Source organism: Pleurodeles waltl, chromosome 1_2 (genome assembly GCF_031143425.1).
Source record: "Pleurodeles waltl isolate 20211129_DDA chromosome 1_2, aPleWal1.hap1.20221129, whole genome shotgun sequence".
NCBI lineage: Eukaryota > Metazoa > Chordata > Amphibia > Caudata > Salamandridae > Pleurodeles > Pleurodeles waltl.
In genome coordinates this window covers 309,783,645-309,808,744 of record NC_090437.1, presented here as the reverse complement: position 1 = coordinate 309,808,744, position 25,100 = coordinate 309,783,645, and the positions used below count along the sequence as shown (strand labels likewise).

At 43.6% G+C, this 25,100-nt stretch overlaps 1 protein-coding gene across 2 annotated transcripts in view; it reads left to right on the top strand.

Moving 5' to 3' along the window:
• KIAA1958 (KIAA1958 ortholog) overlaps window positions 1-25,100 on the top strand; it is a 262,828-nt gene that overhangs the window by 137,397 nt on the left and 100,331 nt on the right. The gene's annotated exons all lie outside the window — the stretch shown is intronic.

Below are 25,100 nucleotides of genomic sequence, written 5' to 3'. Positions count from 1 at the left end.
GTCCCGTGACTCGAAAAGACTTCTTCAAAGAAAAACAACTTGTAACACTCCGAGCCCAACACTAGATGGCAGGAACAGTGCACAGCATGTGAATCTGCAGCGGAACATGCCACGCACAGATGTACACTGGGTAAGTGACATTTTCCATATATATATATATATATATATATATATATATATATATATATATATAAATATGATCACTTTTATATGTGGGTGTGGCTTTCCTGGGGCCCGATCGCAGCCCTCAGGGAAACCACACACGTTGACAAACGTGATCGCTAAATTTCTCCACACACAGAGAAGCGCCAAGCCTTCGTTCACAGCCATCGGAGGCACGTTTTTCACCACCATCAAATTGCGCAAACATGTAATGTTCCCTGACGCGTTTCGGCTGTTCACGCCAGCCTTAATCATAGGTGCATGACTCACAATTTGAAAATAACCACGTGATGGGAACGTTAACCTTTTTATCCTAAAGCTTTAATTGAGTGCAGATTGATTAATTAACTTGCGTAGTGACATTGTTTTTCTTGTATCAAAGTACACTGAATTTACGATCTCCTTCGTATTATTGCCGCTTGTCGATTCTCAAAGACACACAGCTTCGTTTCCTTTGCAGTGTGAATTATCCCTATTAAAGACTGCTTTGCAATAAACTTTTATATTTTCCAGCCAGTGTCTTAAAGTTTCATCTAAAACCACACTACGATCGTATCCTGTTACAAATGCTTCATAAAAGCTCTGGAGTCATAAATATGTATGTTTTATGCTTGTGCCCCTTTAAAAGCTGTGAACTGTAAGCAGGATTACACCACATTCGTGTTCCAAAATCCTGATCCTCCCTTGAAACGCCGAAAACCGTGAGTAAGACGTCGAAACACAAAACTCACGAAAAAACCACTAAAGCCCAGGGGACGCCACCGCCAACAGGCCATGGCTTAACCTGAAAAATAGGTGACCGATCATCGGCACCGAAAAAGGGCACGCTGGGGGCGAAGTCATCCGACTCCGGTCGAGATACCGCCACACAGCAATCTCGGGCTCCCGATAGTGGCTCCGAGCAGGTTTGGCACCGAGATAGCGGCACAGAAATGGGTCGGCACCGAGAGACCACGACGCCGAAAGTAAAGAAGGTTTAGTCGGAACCGAAAAAAGCAGCCGAAAAGGTTTCAATACCGAAACATCCGGCCTCGTAACCGAAAACAAGTTCCTACACTGAGGAACAAGGACTGTCCACACAAATGAAGACACATAGATTTGGACAGGAATTGGAAACAATAGAGCCAGACTATACACAAAGAAGGCTCCATATCCAAAAAGAAACAGGGAAGATCAGTACTCTCCCTCCGATTAAAATGAAACGCAAACTTGCCTTTCCGGAAAAAGACAAGCAGCCACAGGCAAAGGTGGCTAAACAAGTAACCCCGCCACCATCTCCACAATGCTCTCCGCAACCATCACCGGTAGCCACTCCACCAATGATGCAATCCCCAACTCATACAGGAATGAGTCAAGATGACCCTGACGCATGGGACCTTTATGACACACCAGTGTCAGATGATAGTCCTGAATGTTATCCAGCTAGACCGTCGCCACCAGAGGATAGTACAGCCTACGCACAGGTGGTGTCGAGTGCAGCGGCATTTCATAATGTCAGCCTGCATGCTGAGCCCATTGAAGACGACTTTCTTTTTAACACACTGTCGTTCACACACAGCCAGTATCAAAGTCTTCCTATGCTACCTGGAATGCTGAAACACTCCAAACAAGTGTTTGAAGAGCCTGTAAAAGGAAGAGGCATTACTCCAAGAGTGGAGAAAAAATATAAACCGCCACCAACAGACCCCGTGTACATCACACAACAGCTAACACCGGACTCAGTTGTAGTAGGGGCAGCGTGCAAAAGAGCGAACTCACATACTTCAGGAGATGCACCACCTCCAGATAAAGAAAGTAGAAAATTCGACGCAGCAGGCAAAAGGGTGGCGGCACAGGCAGCAAACCAGTGGCGTATTGCCAATTCACAGGCTTTGTTGGCCAGATACGATAGGGCCCATTGGGACGAAATGCAACACTTTATAGAACATTTGCCCAAGGAGTTAGGTAGTAGAAGAAGGACAGAGTATCTCCAACAATCAGATACGGTCAGCAATGGATGCTGCAGACACAGCTGCTAGAACTGTCAACACAGCAGTAACAATAAGGAGACATGCATGGCTGCGTACATCAGGATTTAAACCAGAAATACAGCAAGCTGTGCTGAATATGCCATTCAAAGGACAGCAGTTGTTTGGGCCGGAGGTGGACACTGCGATCGAAAAACGTAAAAAAGACACTGACACGGCCAAAGCCATGGGCGCACTCTACTCCCCACAGGGCAGAGGCACATTTCGAAAAACACAGTTTAGAGGGGGGTTTTGAGGGCAAAGCACAGAACCCACAACCTCACAAACAAGACCCACTTACCAGAGCCAGTATCAGTGGGGAAGTTTTCGGGGACAATATAGAGGGGGACAATTCCAAAAGAATAGAGGATAGTTCCAAAGTCCCAAAACTCCTCAAAACAAGCAGTGACTTCCAAGTCACACATCCCCAACACATAACATCTGTGGGGGTGAGACTAACCAAATTTTACAAACATTGGGAGGAAATAACAACAGACACTTGGGTCCTAGCAATTATCCAGCATGGTTATTGCATAGAATTTCTCAAATTCCCTCCAAACGTCCCACCGAAAACACACAATATGTCAAAACAACATATAGATCTTCTAGGACTAGAGGTCCAGGCATTGCTACTAAAAGAAGCAATAGAATTAGTACCACAACATCAGAAAGGAACAGGAGTTTACTCTCTGTACTTTCTCATACCCAAAAAAGACAAGAGTCTGAGACCTATATTAGATCTCCGAACATTAAATACCTACATCAAATCAGATCACTTTCACATGGTGACATTACAAGACGTAATCCCACTACTCAAACAACAAGACTACATGACAACACTAGACCTAAAGGATGCATATTTCCATATACCGATACATCCTTCACACAGAAAGTACTTAAGGTTTGTATTCCAAGGGATACATTACCAATTCAAGGTGTTGCCATTCGGAATAACAACTGCGCCAAGAGTTTTTACAAAGTGCCTGGCAGTCGTAGCTGCACATATCAGAAGGCAGCAAATACATGTGTTCCCGTACCTAGACGATTGGTTAATCAAAACCAACACGCTAGAAAAGTGTTCGCAACACACAAAGTATGTCATAGAAACCCTCCACAAACTAGGTTTCTCAATCAACTACACAAAGTCACACCTTATGCCATGTCAAACACAGCAATACTTAGGGGCGACAATCAACACAGCAAAAGGGATTGCCACTCCAAGTCCACAAAGGGTTCAGGCATTTCACAATGTAATACAGGCCATGTATCCAAAACAACAAAATACAAGTCAAAATGGTGATGAAACTCCTAGGCATGATGTCCTCATGCATAGCCATTGTCCCAAACGCAAGGTTGCACATGCGGCCCTTACAACAGTGCCTAGCATCACAGTGGTCACAGGCACAGGGTCAACTTCTAGATCTGGTGTTGGTAGACCGCCAAACATACACCTCGCTTCAATGGTGGAACAGTATAAATTTAAACAAAGGGCGGCCTTTCCAAGACCCAGTGCCACAATATGTAATAATGACAGATGCCTCCATGATAGGGTGGGGAGCACACCTCAATCAATACAGCATCCAAGGACAATGGGACACTCACCAAAAACAGTTTCACATAAATCACTTAGTACTATTGGCAGTATTTCTAGCGCTGAAAGCATTTCAACCCATAATAAGCAACAAACACATTCTTGTCAAAACAGACAACATGACAACGATGTATTACCTAAACAAACATGGGGGTACACACTCAACACAGTTGTGTCTCCTGGCACAAAGAATATGGCATTGGGCGATTCACAACCACATTCGCCTAATAGCACAATTTATTCCAGGAATTCAGAATCAGTTAGCAGACAATTTCTCTTGGGATCACCAACAGATCCACGAATGGGAGATTCACCCCCAAATACTGAATACTTACTTCCAGAGTTGGGGAACACCACAAATAGATCTATTTGCAACAAAGGAAAATGCAAAATGCCAAAACTTCGCATCCAGGTACCCACAAGATCAGTCTCGGGGCAATGCGTTATGGATGAGTTGGTCAGGGATATTTGCTTACGCTTTTCCCCCTCTCCCACTCCTTCCATATCTAGTAAACAAGTTGAGTCAAAACAAACTCAAACTCATACTAATAGCGCCAACATGGGCAATACAACCTTGGTACACAACACTACTAGACCTTTCAGTAGTGCCTCATGTCAAACTACCAAACATACCAGATCTGGTAACGCAACACAAACAACAGATCAGACACCCAAATCCAACATCGCTGAATCTAGCAATCTGGCTCCTGAAGTCCTAGAGTTCGGACACTTAGACCTTACACATGAATGTATGGAGGTCATAAAACAAGCTAGGAAACCTACCACTAGACATTGCTATGCAAATAAGTGGAAAAGATTTGTTTATTACTGCCATAATAGTCAAATTCAACCCTTACACGCATCTGCCAAAGACATCGTAGGATACTTACTACATTTGCAAAAGTCAAAGCTAGCTTTTTCTTCCATTAAGATACATTTTACAGCAATTTCAGCTTACCTGCAAATTACGCACTCAACTTCTCTATTTAGGATACCAGTCATAAAAGCATTTATGGAAGTTCTAAAGAGAATTATACCACCAAGAACACCACCAGTTCCTTCATGGAACCTCAACATTGTCTTAACACGACTCATGGGTCCACCTTTTGAGCCCATGCACTCTTGTGAAATGCAATACTTAACATGGAAAGTTGCATTTTTAATTGCCATCACATCTTTAAGAAGAGTAAGTGAGATTCAAGCATTTACCATACAAGAACCATTTATTCAAATACACAAGCATAAAGTAGTTCTACTGACAAATCCTAAATTTTTACCAAAAGTCATATCACCGTTCCACTTAAATCAAACAGTAGAATTACCAGTGTTCTTCCCACAGCCAGACTCTGTAGCTGAAAGAGCACTACATACATTAGACATCAAAAGAGCGTTAATGTACTACATTGACAGAACAAAACTAATTCGAAAAACAAAACAATTATTTATTGCTTTCCAAAAACCTCATACAGGAAATCCAATTTCTAAACAAGGCATTGCTAGATGGATAGTTAAGTGCATTCAAACCTGTTATCTTAAAGCAAAAAGAGAACTGCCTATTACACCAAAGGCACACTTAACTAGAAAGAAAGGTGCTACCATGGCCTTTCTAGGAAATATTCCAATGACCGAAATATGTAAGGCAGCTACATGGTCTACGCCTCATACATTTACCAAACACTACTGTGTAGATGTACTAACGGCACAACAAGCCACAGTAGGCCAAGCAGTACTACGAACATTGTTTCAAACAACTTCAACTCCTACAGGCTGAACCACCGCTTTTGGGGAGATAACTGCTTACTAGTCTATGCACAGCATGTGTATCTGCAGCTACACATGCCATTGAACGGAAAATGTCACTTACCCAGTGTACATCTGTTCGTGGCATTAGTCACTGCAGATTCACATGCGCCCACCCGCCTCCCCGGGAGCCTGTAGCCGTTTAGAAGTTGATCTTGAACATCTGTATTTCTGTAAATATATTACTTTAAACTACATTATGTACATTACTCCATTGCATGGGCACTATTACTAGCATACACAACTCCTACCTCACCCTCTGCGGGGGAAAACAATCTAAGATGGAGTCGACGCCCATGCACAATAGAGCCGAAATGGGAGGAGTCCCTCGGTCTCGTGACTCAAAAAGACTTCTTCGAAGAAAAACAACTTGTAACACTCCGAGCCCAACACCAGATGGCGGGATGTGCACAGCATGTGAATCTGCAGCGACTAATGCCACGAACAGATGTACACTGGGTAAGTGACATTTTCCATATATATTACACCATCCAAAGGTCCACCTTATGGCGTGCAGATTTAATGGGTGCACACGTGAGGAAAGGACCATTCCTCCACAATCTCCAACACCAACAATTGCCAAACAATTGATTCATTTGCACTCCAGGAGAGTTTAATTGCTTCTATTCAAGAAAAATATAAATATAATTGAAAAGAAGCAATTAAACTTCCCTGGAGTGCAAACGAATCAATTGTTTGGCAATTGTTGGTGTTGGAGATATATGTGTGTATATATATATATATATATATATATATATATATATATATATATACATATCTATATATAGATCGATACATAGACATATATATATGCATATACATATCTATATATAGATATATCTACATATATATATATATATATATATATATATATATATATATATATATATATATATTTATATATATATATTTTTAATAGCTGTATGGTTTCATTGGGGCCCATAGTGGCCTCCAGGGAAACCATACAGCTATTAAAAAAATTATTGCCCCCACAGGGGGTCATCCTCCTCACAGGCGACCCCCTGACAATTTCATTTTTTTTTTGTTATTATTTTTTTTTTTTTATTTAAACCCCTGTGGGGGCGCAATCAGGCACGATTGCGCCCCCCTCAGGGGTAAACCTACCTTTTTAAAGAAAAATTGTTGGCATGTTATTTCTGCTAGGCATATCATATGTATGCTGAGCACTGTTTGTGTAATGGTGGTCAACTCAGGAATAGTGGTGTTTACACCTTGCATAATGATAATCACAGCCTAATTATGCCCACCACTTATACTGCGATCTTTGTTGGCCTCTGATGAAGATCCTTTGGCATAAAGGCAGGACTACTTCATACCTCGTGGCAATCCCTTAATCACATTCCTGTGAATACCTTGTAATGTTTATATACAGGCATGTGAGGCTGAACCTTTACATTTTGGGCAGTAATATACATTACTACTTAATAAAACAAGCAGTGACAAAGCTGTTTGATCTCGTGTTGCATGCCAGCTATTTGGCTTTATCAATGCTTGGCCCTTGTCAATGTGAAAAAACACTAGCAAAAGCAAAAAATATTGTTTGTTCTCAAAAAACACTCATTACTGTAGTAGTCTCTGTCACTTAAGGGATCTTCCCTTTCACAAAGAGCACTGGATGTGATCCCTGCGCAAAGGCAGAATGCGGTCACTCACGCAGAGTTAGCCAGTGGCAAAAGTGTGCTGACCTACTTCCGCATGCTTAATGCTGTAGTTGGTGGACCAAAAACGTGAAGGAGCACAATATTATGCCAATTAATGAAGAGGGCCAACTGAAAGCCTCTGCAAGTAATTATGTTGTACATATAAGTTTAATTAAATTAAAAGGGCTTGGCTGACACCAGACTTAATGGCAACTTAATATTTAGGACCAACTTGATATTTACTGAACAGAAAGATGGTTGTAGGATATTTACAAATAACGGGAGTTATGTATGCAATTTTGTTTAGTTACCCGTAGTGAAAACTTGATATTTGGAAAGAACAATGCAAGCTGATGCTTGAGGATACATAATTCCCATAGTATTTTAAAATTGATATTTGATTAATTGAGAGACAGCTGCCTTTAACTCAACACAAACAAGACCGAAGTTCTCATCCTGGGCCCTCAACCCAATGCATGGAGCGACTCCTGGTGGCCACTCACCCTTGGAAAACTGCCCAACTCCTCCAGACAAGCCCACAACCTCAGAATCATGCTGGTCCCCGACCTCAGCATGAACCATCAGATCAACTCAGTCACCTCCACCTGCTTCCGCACCCTTTGCAAGACCTTCAAATGGATCCCCCTAGAACATAGAAAGACTGTCACACACGCTCTCATCACCAGCAGACAGGACTATGGCAACGCACTCTGCGCAGGAATCAACACAAAACTCACCTGCAAATTGCAAAACATCCAGAACGCCGCCGCCAGATTGATCCTTGACCTACCCCGACACTGCCACATCTCACAACACCTACTTACCCTGCACTGGCTCCCCATAGAGAAAAGAATCACTTTCAAGATCCTCACCTACGCACACAAAGCCCTCTACAACACTGGACAAGCCTACCTTAACCAGCGACTCATTTTCCACGTACCCCACAGGGCCCTAAGCCTAGCCGAGCTCTCTCTCGCAGAAGTACCCCACATCAGGAAAACCAGAACAGGAGGAGGCTCATTCTCCTACCTCGCAGCCACCGCCTGGAATGCCCTACCCATCCACATCAGACAAACCACCTCCCTCCCCAGCTTCACGAAGGAACTGAAGACATGGCTTTTTTAATCCACCTCTGGTACACGCTACACTCCCCCCCCCCCACCTTCCCTCCCCCCAGTGCCTTGAGACCCTAACGGGTGAGTAGCTGCGCTTTATAAACACTGATTGATTGATTGATAATTTGTATGTTGTTGCCAACATTTCTTAATTGTGTTATTTCCTTATTTACAGAGAGCACTTTCAGTTGTGCTGTTTATTTCAGGAATCACAGTGAAGCATTTCATAATCCACAATACTTACAAAATGTAGAACATTACTGTCACTATCACGTCTGATGCAGGAGCCTTCAAAACTAGTGTTCAACCAAAATGATAGCTCCAGTGTTCGAACCAGAGATATTTGTCTATTCTGTTAGCTTTGCTGTATTTGGGCTGATATTGTGAAATCAATATAAAACACACACACATTCTTCCTCTTCCAGGTGGATTCACTGTCCTAAAATGGAGAGAAACTGAAGGCAAATGAAAGATATATGTGATAAAATATCCTTTTGTATCTCATGAAAAATGATAGAAGTCATGTCTAGTTACATATCCACATCATTTAATCTCTCTCCATAGCATCACATTTGAAAGATGTGTTTCAGAAAAATGCATCATTATTCCACCATGTTTTTAAACTGTTGGGGGGTTTGAACCCTCTCCAGGTGTGGCTCCTCCATTATGGAGGAAGAGCTTGGCCCCCCACCAGCTGCAGCAGCTGCAAAACGTTTACTACAAAATTATAATAACTTAGTTTATTATCGTTTTGTAGTAAAAGGGGCAGGGCATTAGGGATGACAAGAACTGAGAGGGAGTGCACAGTGCATATGTATGTTTGGCCAGCCGTCTCGGGCCGGCCAAACATACATGCGCAGTAGGCTCTCTCCAGCCCAGCAACACAGTTGCCGGGCTGGAGAGAGCAGGCACAGGCTTCCAGTCTGCCTGGGAGCCCCCTGGCTGGGCGCTTCCAGCCAATCCGAAATCTGCTTTGAGCAGTGTCAGGATTGGCTGCAGGGCAGGCTGGGGAGCCTGTGCTTACAGTGCAGGAGAAGAGCGGTGGTGACGGAGAAGCAGGTAAGTGATTTAAAAAATGATTTTTTTAATAGTTCGTCCCGAGAACATGGCGGGCTACGCTGAGGCGGTAGCCCGTTAGAGCGCTCACCTGCCATTTCCCTGGGAGGCACGGCACGGGACGGGACAGAGCTGCAGATGTGCCTGCCGGCGTTCGGAGGCACAGGGAATCAGTCAACTTCACTCGAGGAGGAGGGGGAGGCACCCGGCGGGAGACCCCGGCACTGGGAGCGTGCCGCGCTGGAGCTCCGTCGGGTGCGCCGAGGAGCAGCACGGATTCCCCTCCGGGGGAATCCAGGCAGAATCAGCGCAAGCAAGGTTCCTGGGAGGAACTCCCAGGAACCTGGTAGCGCGGTAACGCGCGCAAAGCAGGCAGCCGGGAAGGAGGCTGTAGAGGCAGCAGAGCCCGTCGGAGGCTCAATCAGGCAGAGCGGAGGGGGTTGGAGCCCCCCCCTCTTTTCCAATTCGTTACAGGTAGGGGGGCCAGGGCAAAAGGAGGGTGAGAGGGGGAACGAAGATTGTGGAGCACAGGGGAAGAGGAGTGTAAAAGCTTTAGAACCTGTGAGAAATCCTGTAAGGAGAGGAGGTGAGGGAAGGCAAAAATTAAAAAACAAACTTACGCCCTGACTGAGAGCCTACTTCAGGGTGAGACCGGAGGGTATTGTGCTTATTCCTGGACAGAGGAGAATGGACAAACCTACTGTACAGGCAAGTGGGGATGGTGCAGGCTCTGGTAAGGAGGTGGAAGACAATTCTCTCCCTCCAATGGATGACTGGGCTGGTCGAGAGGTGGTACAAGTAGGACCTGAGTCTTCTTCCTCGGCTAGACAAAGTAGTAAGACGATGACCTCCCTGCAGGAGGAAGAAGTCCCAGTTTTGGTGGATTTTAGTCCCCCTCCCGCCCAAGCCCTGGTCCCTGGTCCAATTTATAGCCCCTCAATGGAGGCTGTGATCCTCTCCATTTCGGAAGATATAAAAAAAGGCTTCGCTAGCTCTGAGAGTAATCAAGGGGAAATCAGAGAGGCCTATGAGGTACTGGAAAAAAAAATCGACAGCTTGATGAAGAGGATTCAAGTTCTAAAGGAAACGGTGGGGGGAATGAAGGAGGAGTTGAAGCACCATAAAGAGGAGATTCGAGAGTTAAAGGAAAAGGAGCAAGGATTACAATCCAGGATTGAGCAGTTGGAGAATTATTCACAAAAGAACAATATTAGACTCTTAAAGGTTCCGGAAGGAGCGGAAGGGGGAAATCTGAAGTCTTATGTGGTCTCCTTAATTAAGTCTGCATGTGAGTTGGAGGAGATTAAAGAAGAGATTGAGAAAGACATTCAGAGAGTACATCGTGACTCTTTTACGAGACGGTTGAATAGTAGCAGACCTCGAAGAATCCTGATTAACTTTTTAACTTATCAGTTGAAAGAAAATTTTGACTAGCGCATTAAGGCAAAAGTCGTTAAAAGTGGAAAATGTGACATTTGAGATTAGGTCTGATTTGTCTAAACTCACCATGGATAGGCAGTGGGAGTTGGGAAAGTGTCTGGATGAGTTTAAGAAGTTAGGGGCTTCTGCGCAGTTGAAATTCCCTGCATTTCTCCGAGTTATGCACAATAATAAAATGTATAATATAAGGGATGTGGGTAAGGCAGATGAATTGCTGGCCGTTATTAGGAGAGAACAGGCTGACCATATGTGAAGGGGGAGTTTCCCCCGTCTGCACTAAGTCTCCCAGGTAGGCAGGGCGTTCTAAAATAAGGGCCATGTTGGCCGACAAAGTGGGGGGGTTCTCTACGGGAGGGCTGAGGGAGGGAAGGGAAGGTGGGTCACAAGGTGGGGGGCAATTGGGGGGGAAATAGTAAAAAGGTTCCTTATTCACCTAGGCATAGGGGCTGTTCACTAGTTAGGGATGGCTAGCATAGGCAAAGGTCAAGGGAAGGGAGGGCTTACCATGCACATGCTTTCCTGGAATATTAATGGTCTGAGGACCAGCGCGAGAAGGAATACAATCTTACAATATTTAAGAGACTCGCCAGCACAAATTCTTGTCTTACAAGAGACCCACCTGGCGGTAGATGAGTGTAAGAGGCTATTTGAGACGCAAAAATGGGTGCAAAGTTGTATTTGTACTAATCATAATTTCCATACGGGAGGGGCGGCTATTTTGGTTAAACGTGGCTTACAAGTTAGGGTAGAAATACTCGAAGTAAGATCAGATCAAGCAGGGCGTTGGGTCATAGTAAGAGCCCAGGTTGGGGGAGGTGTTTTAGTATTGGTTGGGTACTACGGCCCAAATCGTGATGATACTGAGCCTCTTAATCGGTTGTTCTCCCAGTTAATTGAATTTTCAGATCCGGTTATTATGATGGGAGATTTTAATGTGGTGCTGGATAATAAATTGGATAGGACGGATACTTGTAGATCCCTAGGTACGCCAAAATCTCAGCAATATCTAAGGAGAATGATGAAAGAGCTAGGCCTGTGGGATATATGGTGGAAGAGGGGTTGGAATGCAAGGGTTTTCTCCTTTATTAATAGGAAATATAGTCATGCTTCACGTATTGACTATTTGTTGGTCGACAGTAGGTTGCTTGAGAGCATGGATGAGGTAGGATATTTACCTTCTCATCTATCAGACCACGCAGCGGTGTCGTTGTACTTAACCTTGTCTCGGAGGAGAATGTATAACAGATGGACACTTGAGCGTGCATTATTGATGGAGGATGATGTGATATCTCAATTACGCAGGGAAACAGAAGTTTTTTTCAGTACTAATGTAGGCTCTGCATCACCATCAGTGGTATGGGATACTTTCAAGGCCGTCATAAGAGGGAAGATCACGAGCATTGCATGCTATAAGCGTAAGATGTTTAGAAATGAAATAAGTCTCTTAGAACAGGAAATGCAAAAAAAAAGTAAGAAATTGGTCGGAAAAGAGGAAACGTCTCAGTCAGAGGTAGTGAGGGTGGAATTGGCCGAGTTAAGACAACGTATGGAAAATATTTTACAAGCAAGAATTGTTAAAAGATGGGAGACAAGCAAACTGAAGCACTTTGAATATGGTGAAAATTCGGGGAAGCTGCTTGCTTGGAAGATTAAATCGGACAAGGTTAGGAACCATATTAAGGAAATCAAATTGCATGAGTCAGGGGCGAAAGCGACACAATGTGAGGACATTGAGTATGTGCTTCAGGAATTGTTTGCATCTCTGTATACTGAAAGTGTATAGGGGCGAGAAGAATTGGTGGAAGACTGGTTAGTTCCTGATGTGCTACCGGAAATCACTTTCGGGCAGCAGGAGTTCCTTAATGGTCCTATAACCATGGACGAAGTACGGGCGGTCTTGTCTGGAGGCAAAGACGGGAAAGCCCCTGGTCCTGATGGTATCCCAGTGGAGCTGTATAAAGTACTAGGTGATATAATTATCCCAATCTTGACAGAGTTGTTCGGGAAGATTCTTTTAAACAAAATAGATATTCCAACCACATGGAATGAGGCGATTATTACGCTGATTTTGAAACCAGGAAAAAATGCGACAAAATGCGCATCTTATAGACCCATTTCACTATTAAATAGTGATTATAAATTGTTTGCCAAGATATTGGCAGATAGGTTGAATAGAGTAGTTAACAATCTGATACATTCGGACCAGAAGGGTTTCTCAAAGGGAAGATATTTGTATGGATTGACATATGATTTGATTGGGGCTATAGATATGGCAACGTCTTTTGATTCCCCTTTGGGGATCATTACTATTGATGCAGCGAAAGCCTTCGATCAAGTAAGCTGGGGATATCTAAAATCAGTTTTAAAACAAGCTAATTTGGGTGATAACTTTTGTGGGGTTGTGAATCAGATATATAGGGCTCCTACAGCAAGAATACTCATTAATGGAAATCTTACTGGAATCATTACAATAACAAGAGGTACCAGACAACGATGTCCACTATCCCCCGTTCTATTTAACCTATATATCGAGCCATTTGCCAGGAAGATTAGGTGGGATTCGGTGATTACTCCCTTTCGTTGTAAGGGTTGGGAAAGGAAGCTTGCTTTGTATGCGGACGATCTTTTGGTGTATACAGATAATCTATCATCTGCTATCCCCGAGATTTTTAGATTAGCTGAAGGATTTGGTAAGATATCAGGTTATCAGGTAAATGTGGAAAAGATGGAGACTATGACATGGAATATGGAGTATAGATCGGCTTACAGCAAGAAGGAAATAAGGTATTTGGGTGACCTGGTGACCCAGGATATCAAGCAGTTAGCAGAGAGGAATCAGCAAAAGCTGCTACTGGAGTGTAAGGGATTATTGCAGGGTTGGGTTCATCTCCCTTTAACAATTATTGGAAGAGTTAATTTGGTAAAAATGTCCATTCTTCCCAAGTGGAATTTCCTGTTTTCTGCTTCCCCTCTCCCTATGCAGAAAAAATGTATAGATAAGATGCAGCAGCTTATAAACGATTTTATATGGAGTTCTAAAGGGGTTAGAATTTCTCGGAGAAAGCTGCGTAGGTGTAAGGGAAAGGGTGGTTTGGCACTACCAGAACTACAGTATTATGCTTGGGCTTTCCTTTTGAAGAATACTAGGATTCTATTTCTTTCTCCAGATTCTACAACAACGGGTCTCATGTTTAAGGTGATGGCCTCTACCATCAAGGATGCGTCAAGTAATTTCATATTTAAATTTGGTGATCCTAAGGGCCATATTTATACTTTTTGACGCAAAACTGCGGTAATGCAGTTTTGCGCCAAAAAAATTAGCGCCGGCTAACGCCATTCTGAAGCGCCATGCGAGCGCCGTATTTATTGAATGGCGTTAGCCGGCGTTAGTCGACCGGCGCTGCCTGGTGTGCGTGAAAAAAACCACGTACACCAGGCAGCGCCGGCGTAGGGAAAAATGGCGTTTGGGCGTCCCAAAATGGGGCAAGTCAGGCTGAGGCAAAAAAATCGTCTTAACCCGATTTGCACAATTTTTTTTGGGCGCCCAGACGCCATTAACATGACTCCTGTCTTAGCAAAGACAGGAGTCATGCCCCCTTGCCCAATGGCCATGCCCAGGGGACTTCTGTCCCCTGGGCATGGTCATTGGGCATAGTGGCATGTAGGGGGGCACAAATCAGGCCCCCCTATGCCACAAAAAAAAAAAAACTTACCACAACTTACCTTTTCTTCCCTGGGATGGGTCCCTCCAGCCTTGGGTGTCCTCCTGGGGTGGGCAAGGGTGGCAGGGGGTGTCCCTGGGGGCTTGGGAGGGCACCTCTGGGCTCATTCTGAGCCCACAGGTCCCTTAACGCCTGCCCTGACCCAGGCGCTAAAATCCGGCGCAAATGCGGGTTTTTTAGTCCCGCCCACTCCCGGGCGTCATTTTTGCCCGGGAGTATAAATCCGACGCAATAGCATCGGAGTCATTTTTTAAGACGGGAACGCCTACCTTGCATATCATTAACGCAAGGAAGGTGTTCACGCAAAAAAATGACGCCAACTCCATGAACTTTGGCGCTAGACGCGTCTAACGCCAAAGTATAAATATGGAGTTAGTTTTGCGTCGAATTTGCGACGAAAAAAACGACGCAAATTCGGCGCAAACGGAGTATAAATATGCCCCTAAGTTCTTTAAAAAGGTAAAACTGAAAATTATGCAGGGATTGGCAGAATGTTGGTACCAGCTTAGATTAGCCGCAAAGGTAACATATTACAACTGCATCGCACCTATCTGGGATTCTCCGGGTACACCAGATTGTTTTCAAGATGTTTTGGCTTTACCAATTAAACGGGCAGGGATAGAGTACTGGGGGGATGTTTTTCAGGAGGGGGTCCTCCTTTCTTGGGAAGAGTTGAAGCAACAAACGGGCGGCTCCCTGACTAGATGGAAGTTTTTGCAGATAAGGGATTGGGCACAGGGGGTTAAGGGAGGAGTCAGTATGCATAACGTTCTGGAAGATGTTGTTCCGAGCCCATTGGTAGGTCCCTATAGAGTGACAGCTTGGTACTGGGGGATTCTAGAAGGGGTGGATGGTGAGTTCAAACGTCCTACGTTTTTTTGGAGCAATCTGTTCTCTAAAGAGTTAGCTCATATGTGGTGGAAGAAGTCATTAACTTTTCTGTTTGATAGTTAAGTTGGCTGCTTTGAGGAAGAACCACTATTACACGATCCATAGAGCTTATATTTCTCCTGAGAAGTTGTCTAAAATGAAAGGAGGGCAGGAGGTGAAATGTCCAAAATGTGGTTTAATACAAGCAACTGACATTCATATGTTCTGGGAATGTCCAGATACTCTTCTTTTTTAGGAAAAGGTATGTGAGACTGCTTTGAGTATATTGGAGTGGGAAATTGCAGCATCTCTCCCTTTAGTAATATTTGGTCAACCACAAGATCAGGAGGGGAGGAGTGGAAGAGGTACAACCTTAAAACTTACATTTTTATTTTATGCAATTTTGTTGGGGAGAAGAGAAATATGTAGAAAATGGATGTTGGCTTCCCCTCCAGTATATTCGGAGTGGCTTAACGCTGTGTTTCGTACTGCGGATTTGGATTTAATGTTACGGAAAAGTAATAGGATGGGGGGAACTTTTGGGCCCCATTATTGACTTGGAAACATTGATTTAGGTAATGGTAAATTGTCGAGAACATTATGTGATAATAAGCTATCTGTCTCTGTTATTGGTCCAATGATTTTACCCCCTGCTCTAAAATCCTCATGGAATCTAGGTAGACAGAGGATTGTTTGAGAGTTAAGGGCGTCCCCTGGCCTGGACTACTCTACTGCTGGTAAAGTAAGAGGGGTTAGTTTAACGGCCACAGTGAATGAGGACAAAAAAAAAAAAAAAAAAAGCTTGTCCCATGCCTCCCTACCCAAGCGCCGCCCCGCCCCAACAAAGCCCCATGAACCGCTCCTGACGCCCTTCCTCTCTCCATGCCCTGTCCTTGTGGAAGCTTTGCCTTTCTTAGCGCTTTGGAAATATTTCACTATGTTAATGATGTGCCAAGTCAGATGTGCCTGTATAACCTGTCAGCTTTTATGGAAATGTATTTGAATTGAACCATGAAGGACACCATTTGACACATTTTTTCAAAACACTTTATTGGTAGAGCCCATCCCACGCCTGTTTTGGGGGAAGCCTGGCTGTCTTGTACAGTGCAGTTTGTGGTGGCTACTTATGCCCCCTTACTTTCAGAGTTTAAGTGCAACTGTAGCTTTAATTGTGATATTTGAAGGGGAATGTCTTTTTTCTTTACTCATTTCATATTTATTGAATTAATTATATCACAAGTCAGGTATCGAAGTTCTTAATAAAATGTCATATGACACTAATATGCAATGTGAATTACAATATTGACATTACAAAATGGGCTTTTATGTTAAAGTGCCCACACATCTAACTATTGCGCATAATGCATATTCAACATTGACTCTCATTTATAAAACAAGTTGTGAATTTAATCGTAACATATTACTTCATGCGTGAATTGTTCAGTGTCCTCTGCACAGTTTACAAAGCCTACAGTCAAAAAGGCTCATCATAATTGGAAAACCCCTCTGCACATCCCACTGCACCCCACCCAGAAACCTCTGCTCATTGCCTGCTACAAACATTCAATTGGATGAAACCTGGGGCAACTCCCTTGAAGTACAAAGTTCAGGTTTGTAGACTGCTTGGTACCCCTCACTGAGATCCGAACCCAAACACGTGCTCTACAGGAAACTCCTGAAACCTGAACTTTTTAGAATCACTTATTTAACAGATTATATGTTATTTCAGAGGCCAGTACAGCAGATATGCCAAACGGACCTGATTCCATACGTTCTTCTCCCTTCACCTTTTTAGGGTTGAGCGCAAAGCGATCTGTCCCTGTTGTTATCTCTCTACGGGCTTGTAACCACGCCCATGTCAAGCCCATGAGTTTGGTTGGTTTGTGGGCTTGCTTTTTACAATTCGCTTCATTTCCTTAGTGGAAGGCATGCACAGGTCATGCCTTTTCTGGTGTTTAGCCCTCCTCGAGCGCACCGGCCAACTACTGAAAACATAAAAGGCTCCATGTTTTCCATATGTTTGCTGGACTACTTTTCCCCTTTATATCGCAGGCAGCGCGACCTCGCTGGGCAGTAGTAAAGCGCTTTGCATGACATCGACCCAGTGCCATGGCTAATTGCACTTTTGCCGGTGACATGGATAATTGCACTTTTGCCCATACGTTTCACAGCGAGTGAACTTCTGTTTCTTTTTGTGTGTCTCCGTCACGCTTCATGGTGGCCGTGGGCTCGCTTATGTGAAACAGTTCAGTTCATGTGGCAAGAAAAGTCAGGTTAAGAGTTTAAAACGCGAATAGCTCTAATTCGAGCAAACACGAGACCCGTTGCATTGCAAATGCTTGTTTCAGATCGGATTGTGCTGGTATTGCCTGTGCTCTCAGAAGTTACTGAAATTTTATACTTGGCACAATTCACAACTTATAAATAAATAATATGTATAGCACTCAAATATCTTCACAGTTAAGCACCTCAAATATTTGCTCTCAGTGTGCTTTTTTTTTTTTAAAGAAAACATGAAGCGCAGTTACTTGAAGCACATCATCATTCCAAACACAGATCCAATGTTTCCTTGAAATACCAATGAGGGAGTGGGTTTATAAATAACTTCTGCTTCATGATTTTGAGTTGCTAGGATATCAATGCACAACAATACAATCAGTGACTCTAAGAAAGCTGTCTTCTTTACGCGCTACTAAGGGCCTCAGCACATATTTTACTCTGTCAGGTCGACTGAGTAAAATACTCTGTCACCCTAATGGAGTAACTACACTTCTAATTTAGAGATGTCCGCCGACCCAACAGGCATGTCTGACCATTGACTGGAACCACCATCAACTGTGGTTTTGACGTTATTGAAAGTGTTCCATATGCTTCGTCAACATGATGGTGCGATCTGGCACACTTTCAATACTTTTTTTTCTCAAAATCAAAATACCAAAACAGGATTTCTTTTTTTTAATTACGTCATGGAAATTTTCTACCATGGTGAGGGTGGTCTTTTAAAAGATCTTACTTTTACTTACTAGCACGTTTTTGATGGTGGAATGTCAAAGTAAAAACTGGCCGTTCGAACACCCTCTCTAAATAGGATGGACGGTCAAATGACCAAACCTCTGATGGCTCTTACTCCATTGTGTTATGTGAGAAGTATGTGAGTGACATAGATGGAGTAGTTTCTGTTGCTGACATACTGACGATCCACCCAACTCTAAATGAGGCGGGCGGACCTTCAGGTTGTCGAAGAAGGTACTCCGTTGCTGTCGTGACAGATTACCCTCTCCACCAAACTTTAAATCAAGTCCAATGTTGCCTGTGGGAATCCAAGGTGAGTAGCCCCACCGAATAACAGGCACAGCTTTCCTACAAACATGCTCAAAGGAAGACCTGCACAAGCGGGGCAAGTGCTCGGTTAACATACTCATGGCTGTTCCATAAAGGAGGGGCTTTGGCGTACAGCCATTGGCAAAAGAATAAAACAGTGGCAACTGCAATGCTGCCTGCTGCTATAATGTGTGCTCAATACATCAGCCGCTTGTCATCGCTAGTTACTGGCACCAAAGCATTATATATTGCGTTAATCACAGCCATGTGCATTTCAGTCTTGCAAGCCTGAAGCCGAGCCGCATTCACAAGATGATTTAAGGATGGAGTTTTAATAAAACGGTGGTGCTGTTGTGATGAATGTAGTTAAATATTTATTGTTTGGCTGTTTTAGGTTTCAGCTTGGTTATTGAATTGACCTTGTGCATATTTATTCATCTCAAGTCACTCCTTTTTCTAGCACCCTTTTTAATCCATGAACAAAGAAGTTCTTCGTACACATGATTAAAATACCTAACATAGATATTGCCTGGAATTTTTCCTTTTCAGTTTAGTTGAAATACTAATTGATGGATTAAAGAGAACTATATGTGCCGCTCTATAGGTTCCTAACAAACCGTTTTTCACTGTCTTCTGATTATTGTAGATGATTCTGACCTACATTTTTTTGTGTTGCATGCAATTTCCAGAATTAACACAATTTCGTATTACTAAAATTAACCGACATTTCGAGAAAGACGCCAGCTTGAAACTTCACACACTATTTTGCCGTAGAGAATCGTTTCAATTAGAAAATATTTCACAAGAGACAGGTTTGAGAAGAAAATGTGTCGCAAGAGACATTTTCTGCTTTAGCCAGTCCCTTTGCTAGTATCTCGAGTGTCTTTCTGCGCAAGATATGCCATTTCAAACCTCAGTTTTCACTTACAATACTCCTAAATGCATTTTATATAATTTTCTCGTAATTTCACTTTATTTTTCGGGAAACATGTACAGTCTTGCACATCCCTACTGAAAATATGTTTCTCTATATGAAATGTGCTTTTGAAACAGAGAATGATCAGACGAGGAATTAGTGCCACCTTTTGTGTCCCATGGGCACCATTTGGAAGCACAGCAAACTGCTATTCAGAGGAGTTGGCAGTAGGTAGGTTGCAAACACTTTTATTGACTGCGCCAGGCAATTCCATTAAGGCAAATAAAAGATGAATAAAGCTGTAGAAATAGTTACTTTCAGTGACACTACTTGGTTCACAGTTTTTCAGGGAATGACACTTCTAAGGACACAACTTGTGTGGTAATATCTGTTTCATCCCGAGTCACAAATTTTAGTTAATATGAGAATTAAGTGGTGTGGGCCTATTCTTTAATGACCCCTATAAAGTGGTTTGTTAAAGATTTGATAGGTTGTGGTTTTCGACTGCGTGGTGTTAGATTTGAAAGAAGTTATCGGTTTCTGCCTGACACTAACCCTTTTGCAAGAATCTAATGGAGTCTCATTTCTAGAAACGGAGTCAGAAAGAAGCCAATATAAACTTGCCCATTATTCAACGAAGACTTTATAAAAGTTGATTTTCAACAAGAATGTATTGCAGGTAAGATGCTCAAAAGCCACTGCATTAGCTATTCCGATTTTCAGTTAGGATTTTGCACCCTTCACTCCTCGTCCTGAACGTTGTACTTTAAAGTTATATTTTTGCGCTTTTTACAATTCTGGACATTTAACCCCCTCCTCTGACCGATCCGGCCCTGATCTCTGACGTGCTCTAGTCTCTACCCCTGTCATGTTGATGGTTGTGTGGAGGGAGCGTTTGAGACTAACATCCTCCGAGGTACAACATAATTCCTAAATATTTTATTCGTTTTCTAAATACTCTATTTTTGGATTTTCCTCATTAACAGTGCAGCATCAGAAATTCACAGTTACATCATAGATGGAGTATATTACATACGTACGTGTAAACAGCAGTGCTCTATAGATATGTGAAAACTAACGGAATAGGGGTGTGACAACGTCAAAAAACGTCGAACGTATCAGGGTGTTATCAACTGTGTATACATTTCTATACAAATTATTCATGGAAAAGTGGCATAGGCTAAGAGATACTTCGACATGTATATATCAATCCTTAACACATACATTACACTACTTAACAGTATCTCAAGTTCCTCACTCATGTTATCTTGCGTTTACCCCTCCAGAACTACAGCGCCTATCCAATACCTTCATCCTCGTCAATATCTCTGTGACTTCTCAGCATATATTCCTGGTATGGACCCCATACGTCCCGGGGGCCACATGCCGGCGACACCCATGGGGCACCTCTTGATCTTAACCCAGCAATGCCAGAAATGGCATATGTACCAGTTTCTCACTCGTGGTATTCTCCAAGGCTCAAAACACAGTCAGCCAAAACGCTTGCACACCTGGGCAATACCAAGCTGTATGAGCAAAGCCAGGATCCTCCATGCTGCACCAACAGCAGCAAGAAATCTCTTTCATGCTCTATCTAAACAGCCGGACTGGGGTGTGGTATACCCTGTTAAGGTATTTGAAATGCACTAGCCGGTGGTGACCATTTAACCCCTTAGCTGCCAGGCCTTTTCCGCCTCAGGTGGCAGACCTTTTTTTGGCTATTTAGGGCAGTTCGTGCTTAGGTCCTCATAACTTTTTGTACACATAAGCTACCCACACCAAATTTGCATCCATTTTTTCCCAACATGGTAGGGATTCTAGAGGTACCCAAAGTTTGTGTGTTCCCCTGGAAGAGAACAAGAAATTAGCCAAAATACAGCAAAAGAATTGTTTAAAAAAAAGAAAAATGGGGAAAAAGGGCTGCAGAAGAAAGCTTGTGCTTTTCTCCCTGAAAATGGCATCAACACATGGTTTGCAGTGCTTAAATCACCATCTTCCCAGCTTTCAGGAACAGGCAGACTTGAATCTGAAAACCACATTTTTCAACACACTTTTGGTATTTTACTGGGACGTACCCCATTTTTACTTTTATTGTGCTTTTAGCCTCCTTCCAGTTAGTGACAGAAATGGGCATGAAACCAATGCTGGATCTCAGACAACAAAACATTTGTAAAAAGTAGACAACTTTCTGAATTCAGCAAGGGGCCATTTGTGTAGATCCTACAAGGTTTTCCTACAGAAAATACCAGCTGAAATATAAAAAATATTGAAATTGAGGTAAAAAACAGCCATTTTTCTCCTTGTTTTTACTCAGTAACATTTTTCTGCAATGTCAAATTTTCAAAAGCAATATACTGTTACGTATGATGGACTCTTCTGGTTGCAGGGATATATAGGGCTTGTACGTTCATCAAGAACTCTAGGTTCGCAGAGCCAATAAAGGAGCTGCACCTTGCAGTGGGTTTTCATTGTATACTGGGTATACATCAGTTCATTTGGTGAAATATAAAGAGTGAAAACTAGGTATCAAGGAAACCTTTGTAGTTCCAAAATGGGCACAAGATAAGGTGTTGAGAAGCAGTGGTTATTTGCACATCTCTGAATTCCAGGGTCCCCATACTAGCATGTGAATTACAGCACATTTCTCAAATAGACGTCTTTTTTACACACTGTCTTACATTTGGAAGGGAAAAATGAAGAGAAAGTCAAGGGCCAGTAACACTTGTTCTTCTATTCTGTGTTCCCCCAAGTCTCCCGATAAGAATGGTACCTCACTTGTGTGGGCAGGCCAAATGCCCGCAACAGAAAACGCTAAATGGACACATCACATTTTTACATTGAAATCTGACGTGTTTTTTGGAAAGTGCCTAGCTGTGGATTTCGGCCTCTAGCTCACCCCGCTCCTAGGGAAACCTACCAAACCTCTGCATCTTTCAAAACTAGACACCTAGAGGAATCCAGGATGTGGTGACTTTTTGGGCTCTCGCCAGGTTCTGTTAACCAGAATCCTTTGCAAACCTCAGAATGTGGCAAAAAAAAAACACTTTTCCCTCACATTTCAGTGACAGAAAGTTCTGGAATCTGAGAGGAGCCACAAATTTCCTTCCACCCAGCATTCCCCCAAGTCTCCCGATAAAAATGGTACCTCACTTGTGTGGGTAGGCCTAGTGCCCGCGACAGGAAATGCCCCAAAACACATCGTGGACACATCACATTTTCCCAAAGAAAATTGACCTGTTTTTTGCAAAGTGCCTAGCTGTGGATTTCAGCCTCTAGTTCAGCCAGCACCTAGGGAAACCTAGCAAACCTGGAGATTTAAAAAAACTAGACACCTAGGGGAACCCAGGATGGGGTAACTTGTGATGCTCTCACCAGGTTCTGTTACCCCGAATCCTTAGCAAACGTCAAAATTTGGCCAAAAACACTTCTTTCTCACATTTCGGTGACAGAAAGTTCTGGAATCTGAGGGGAGCCACAAACTTCCATCTACTCAGTGTTCCCCCAGGTCTCCTGATAAAAGTGGTACCTCACTTGTGTGGGTAGTCCTAGGGCCCGCAACAGGAAATGCCCTAAAACACTATGTGGACACATCAAAATTATCAAATACAAAACTAACTGTTTTTTGCTGGGGGGGGGAGAGGGGCACATGCGTTTTTGCTCCTGGGCTCAGCAGCCCTCTAGAGAAACCTACCAAACCCAACCATTTCTAAAAACTAGACACCGAGGGAGTCCAGGGAGGTGTGACATCCAGTGTTTTCTTACCCAGAATCCTCAACAAACCTCAAATTTAGCTAAAAAACCCACATTTTTCTCACATTTCTGTGTGGGATCACCCACCGCTCAAATTTCCTACCATCCAACGTTCCCCTCAGTCATCCGGTAAAAATGATACCTCGCTTGTGTAGGTGGGCCAAGTGTCTGTGACTGGGAAGAGCCAAAAACATGTCAAAAATGAGCGGGAAACCAATGCAGGTCCAAATGGACAGTTTGAAAAAAAAAATTTTAGGCTGAGAAGTGGGGCAAAACTTTTCTCGGTATAGAGACAACAATGCTGGTTGCTAGGAATTTTGTGGGTTCCTGCCGATTCCGAAAGGTTGTGGGGAAAATGTGTGATTTCCAGCCAAGTTGGAGGTTTGCAGGGCATTGTGGGTAAGAAAATGGTGTGGGGTGCATGTGAAGCACACTATCCTGGACTCACCCAGATATTTAGTTTTCAGATGTGTCTAGGCCTCATAGATTTTTATACACAGCAGCGTCCCAAAGTCCAAAAAGTGCAGCCCTTACCATTCCAAGTGGGACAATTTTGAGAGTTAGACAAGCTCTTATAGCCCAAATGTAAAACCAAAACCCAAAATAATCAATTGTTCTTTTGCTTGCCATGGGCTAAGATGTTTTAGTGTGTGGAGGGAGAGCTGAAAGGCTGTTACCCCCTTCAGTTGGGGTGGGGGCATACCATGCCTAAACTGGTTGGTAGCCACCACCCCACTATTTTTTTTTTTTAATTCCCCGGCATCTAGTAGGCTTTCTGCACCCCCTCCCCTCCGAGGAGTGTATGGGGGCTAATTTCCCCATCTGCCCACCGGTGGGCAGAACAACTTTGTCCCCATTTATTTGGGGTGGGGGTATGGCCATACTCCCACCCTCTTTTTTTTTTAAAGAAAATCTTCCCTGGTCTCTGGTGAGCTTTCTGCCCCCTTTGGGGGCAGATGGGCCTTACAAAAATAGGCCGATCTGGCCCCAAGGGTGGCGAAATGGCCAACAGTAATGTGCCCCCATGGGGAGCGACCCTGCCCAAGGTGCTGCCCCCCCAAACAGAACACACGCACACTAACACACCAATCCCTGGTGCCTAAGTGGTTACTGCCCTCCCGGGGCAGATCAGCCTAATAGAAATAGGCCGATCTACTCCCAAGGGGGCAGAAATGGCCTAAAATAAATTTTCCCCCCAGGGGAGCGACCCTTGCTAAACGGGTCGCTCCCCTTGCGTGAAATTGTCACAAAAAAATAAAAATCCCTGGTGTCTAGTGGTTTCTGCCCCTCTTGGAGGCAGATCGGCCTAATAAAAATAGACCAATCTTCCCCCGTGGGGGGGGGGCAGCAAAGGCCTTAAGTAAAAATGCCCCCCAGAGGAGCGAGCCTTGCCCAAGTGGTTGCTCCCCTTCATCATTTATATGTAAAAAAAAAAAAAACTCCCTGGTGTCTAGTGTGCGTTTCAGCAGCCCGTTCGCTTCATGATTGGGCTGCAGAAATGCTCATAGAGACATCAAAGGAAAGGAAAGGCCTTCCTTTTCCTTTGATGCCTCTCCTGCCCCAGCCCGTGATCGGAAGAGAAATGCTCTTGCATTTCTCTTCCAATCCGCGCTGGAAGCTAAAGTATTTCTCTTCCGATCCGCACTGGAAGCTCAGCTTCCAGCGTGGTGGGGTCGGCCTCTGATGAGGG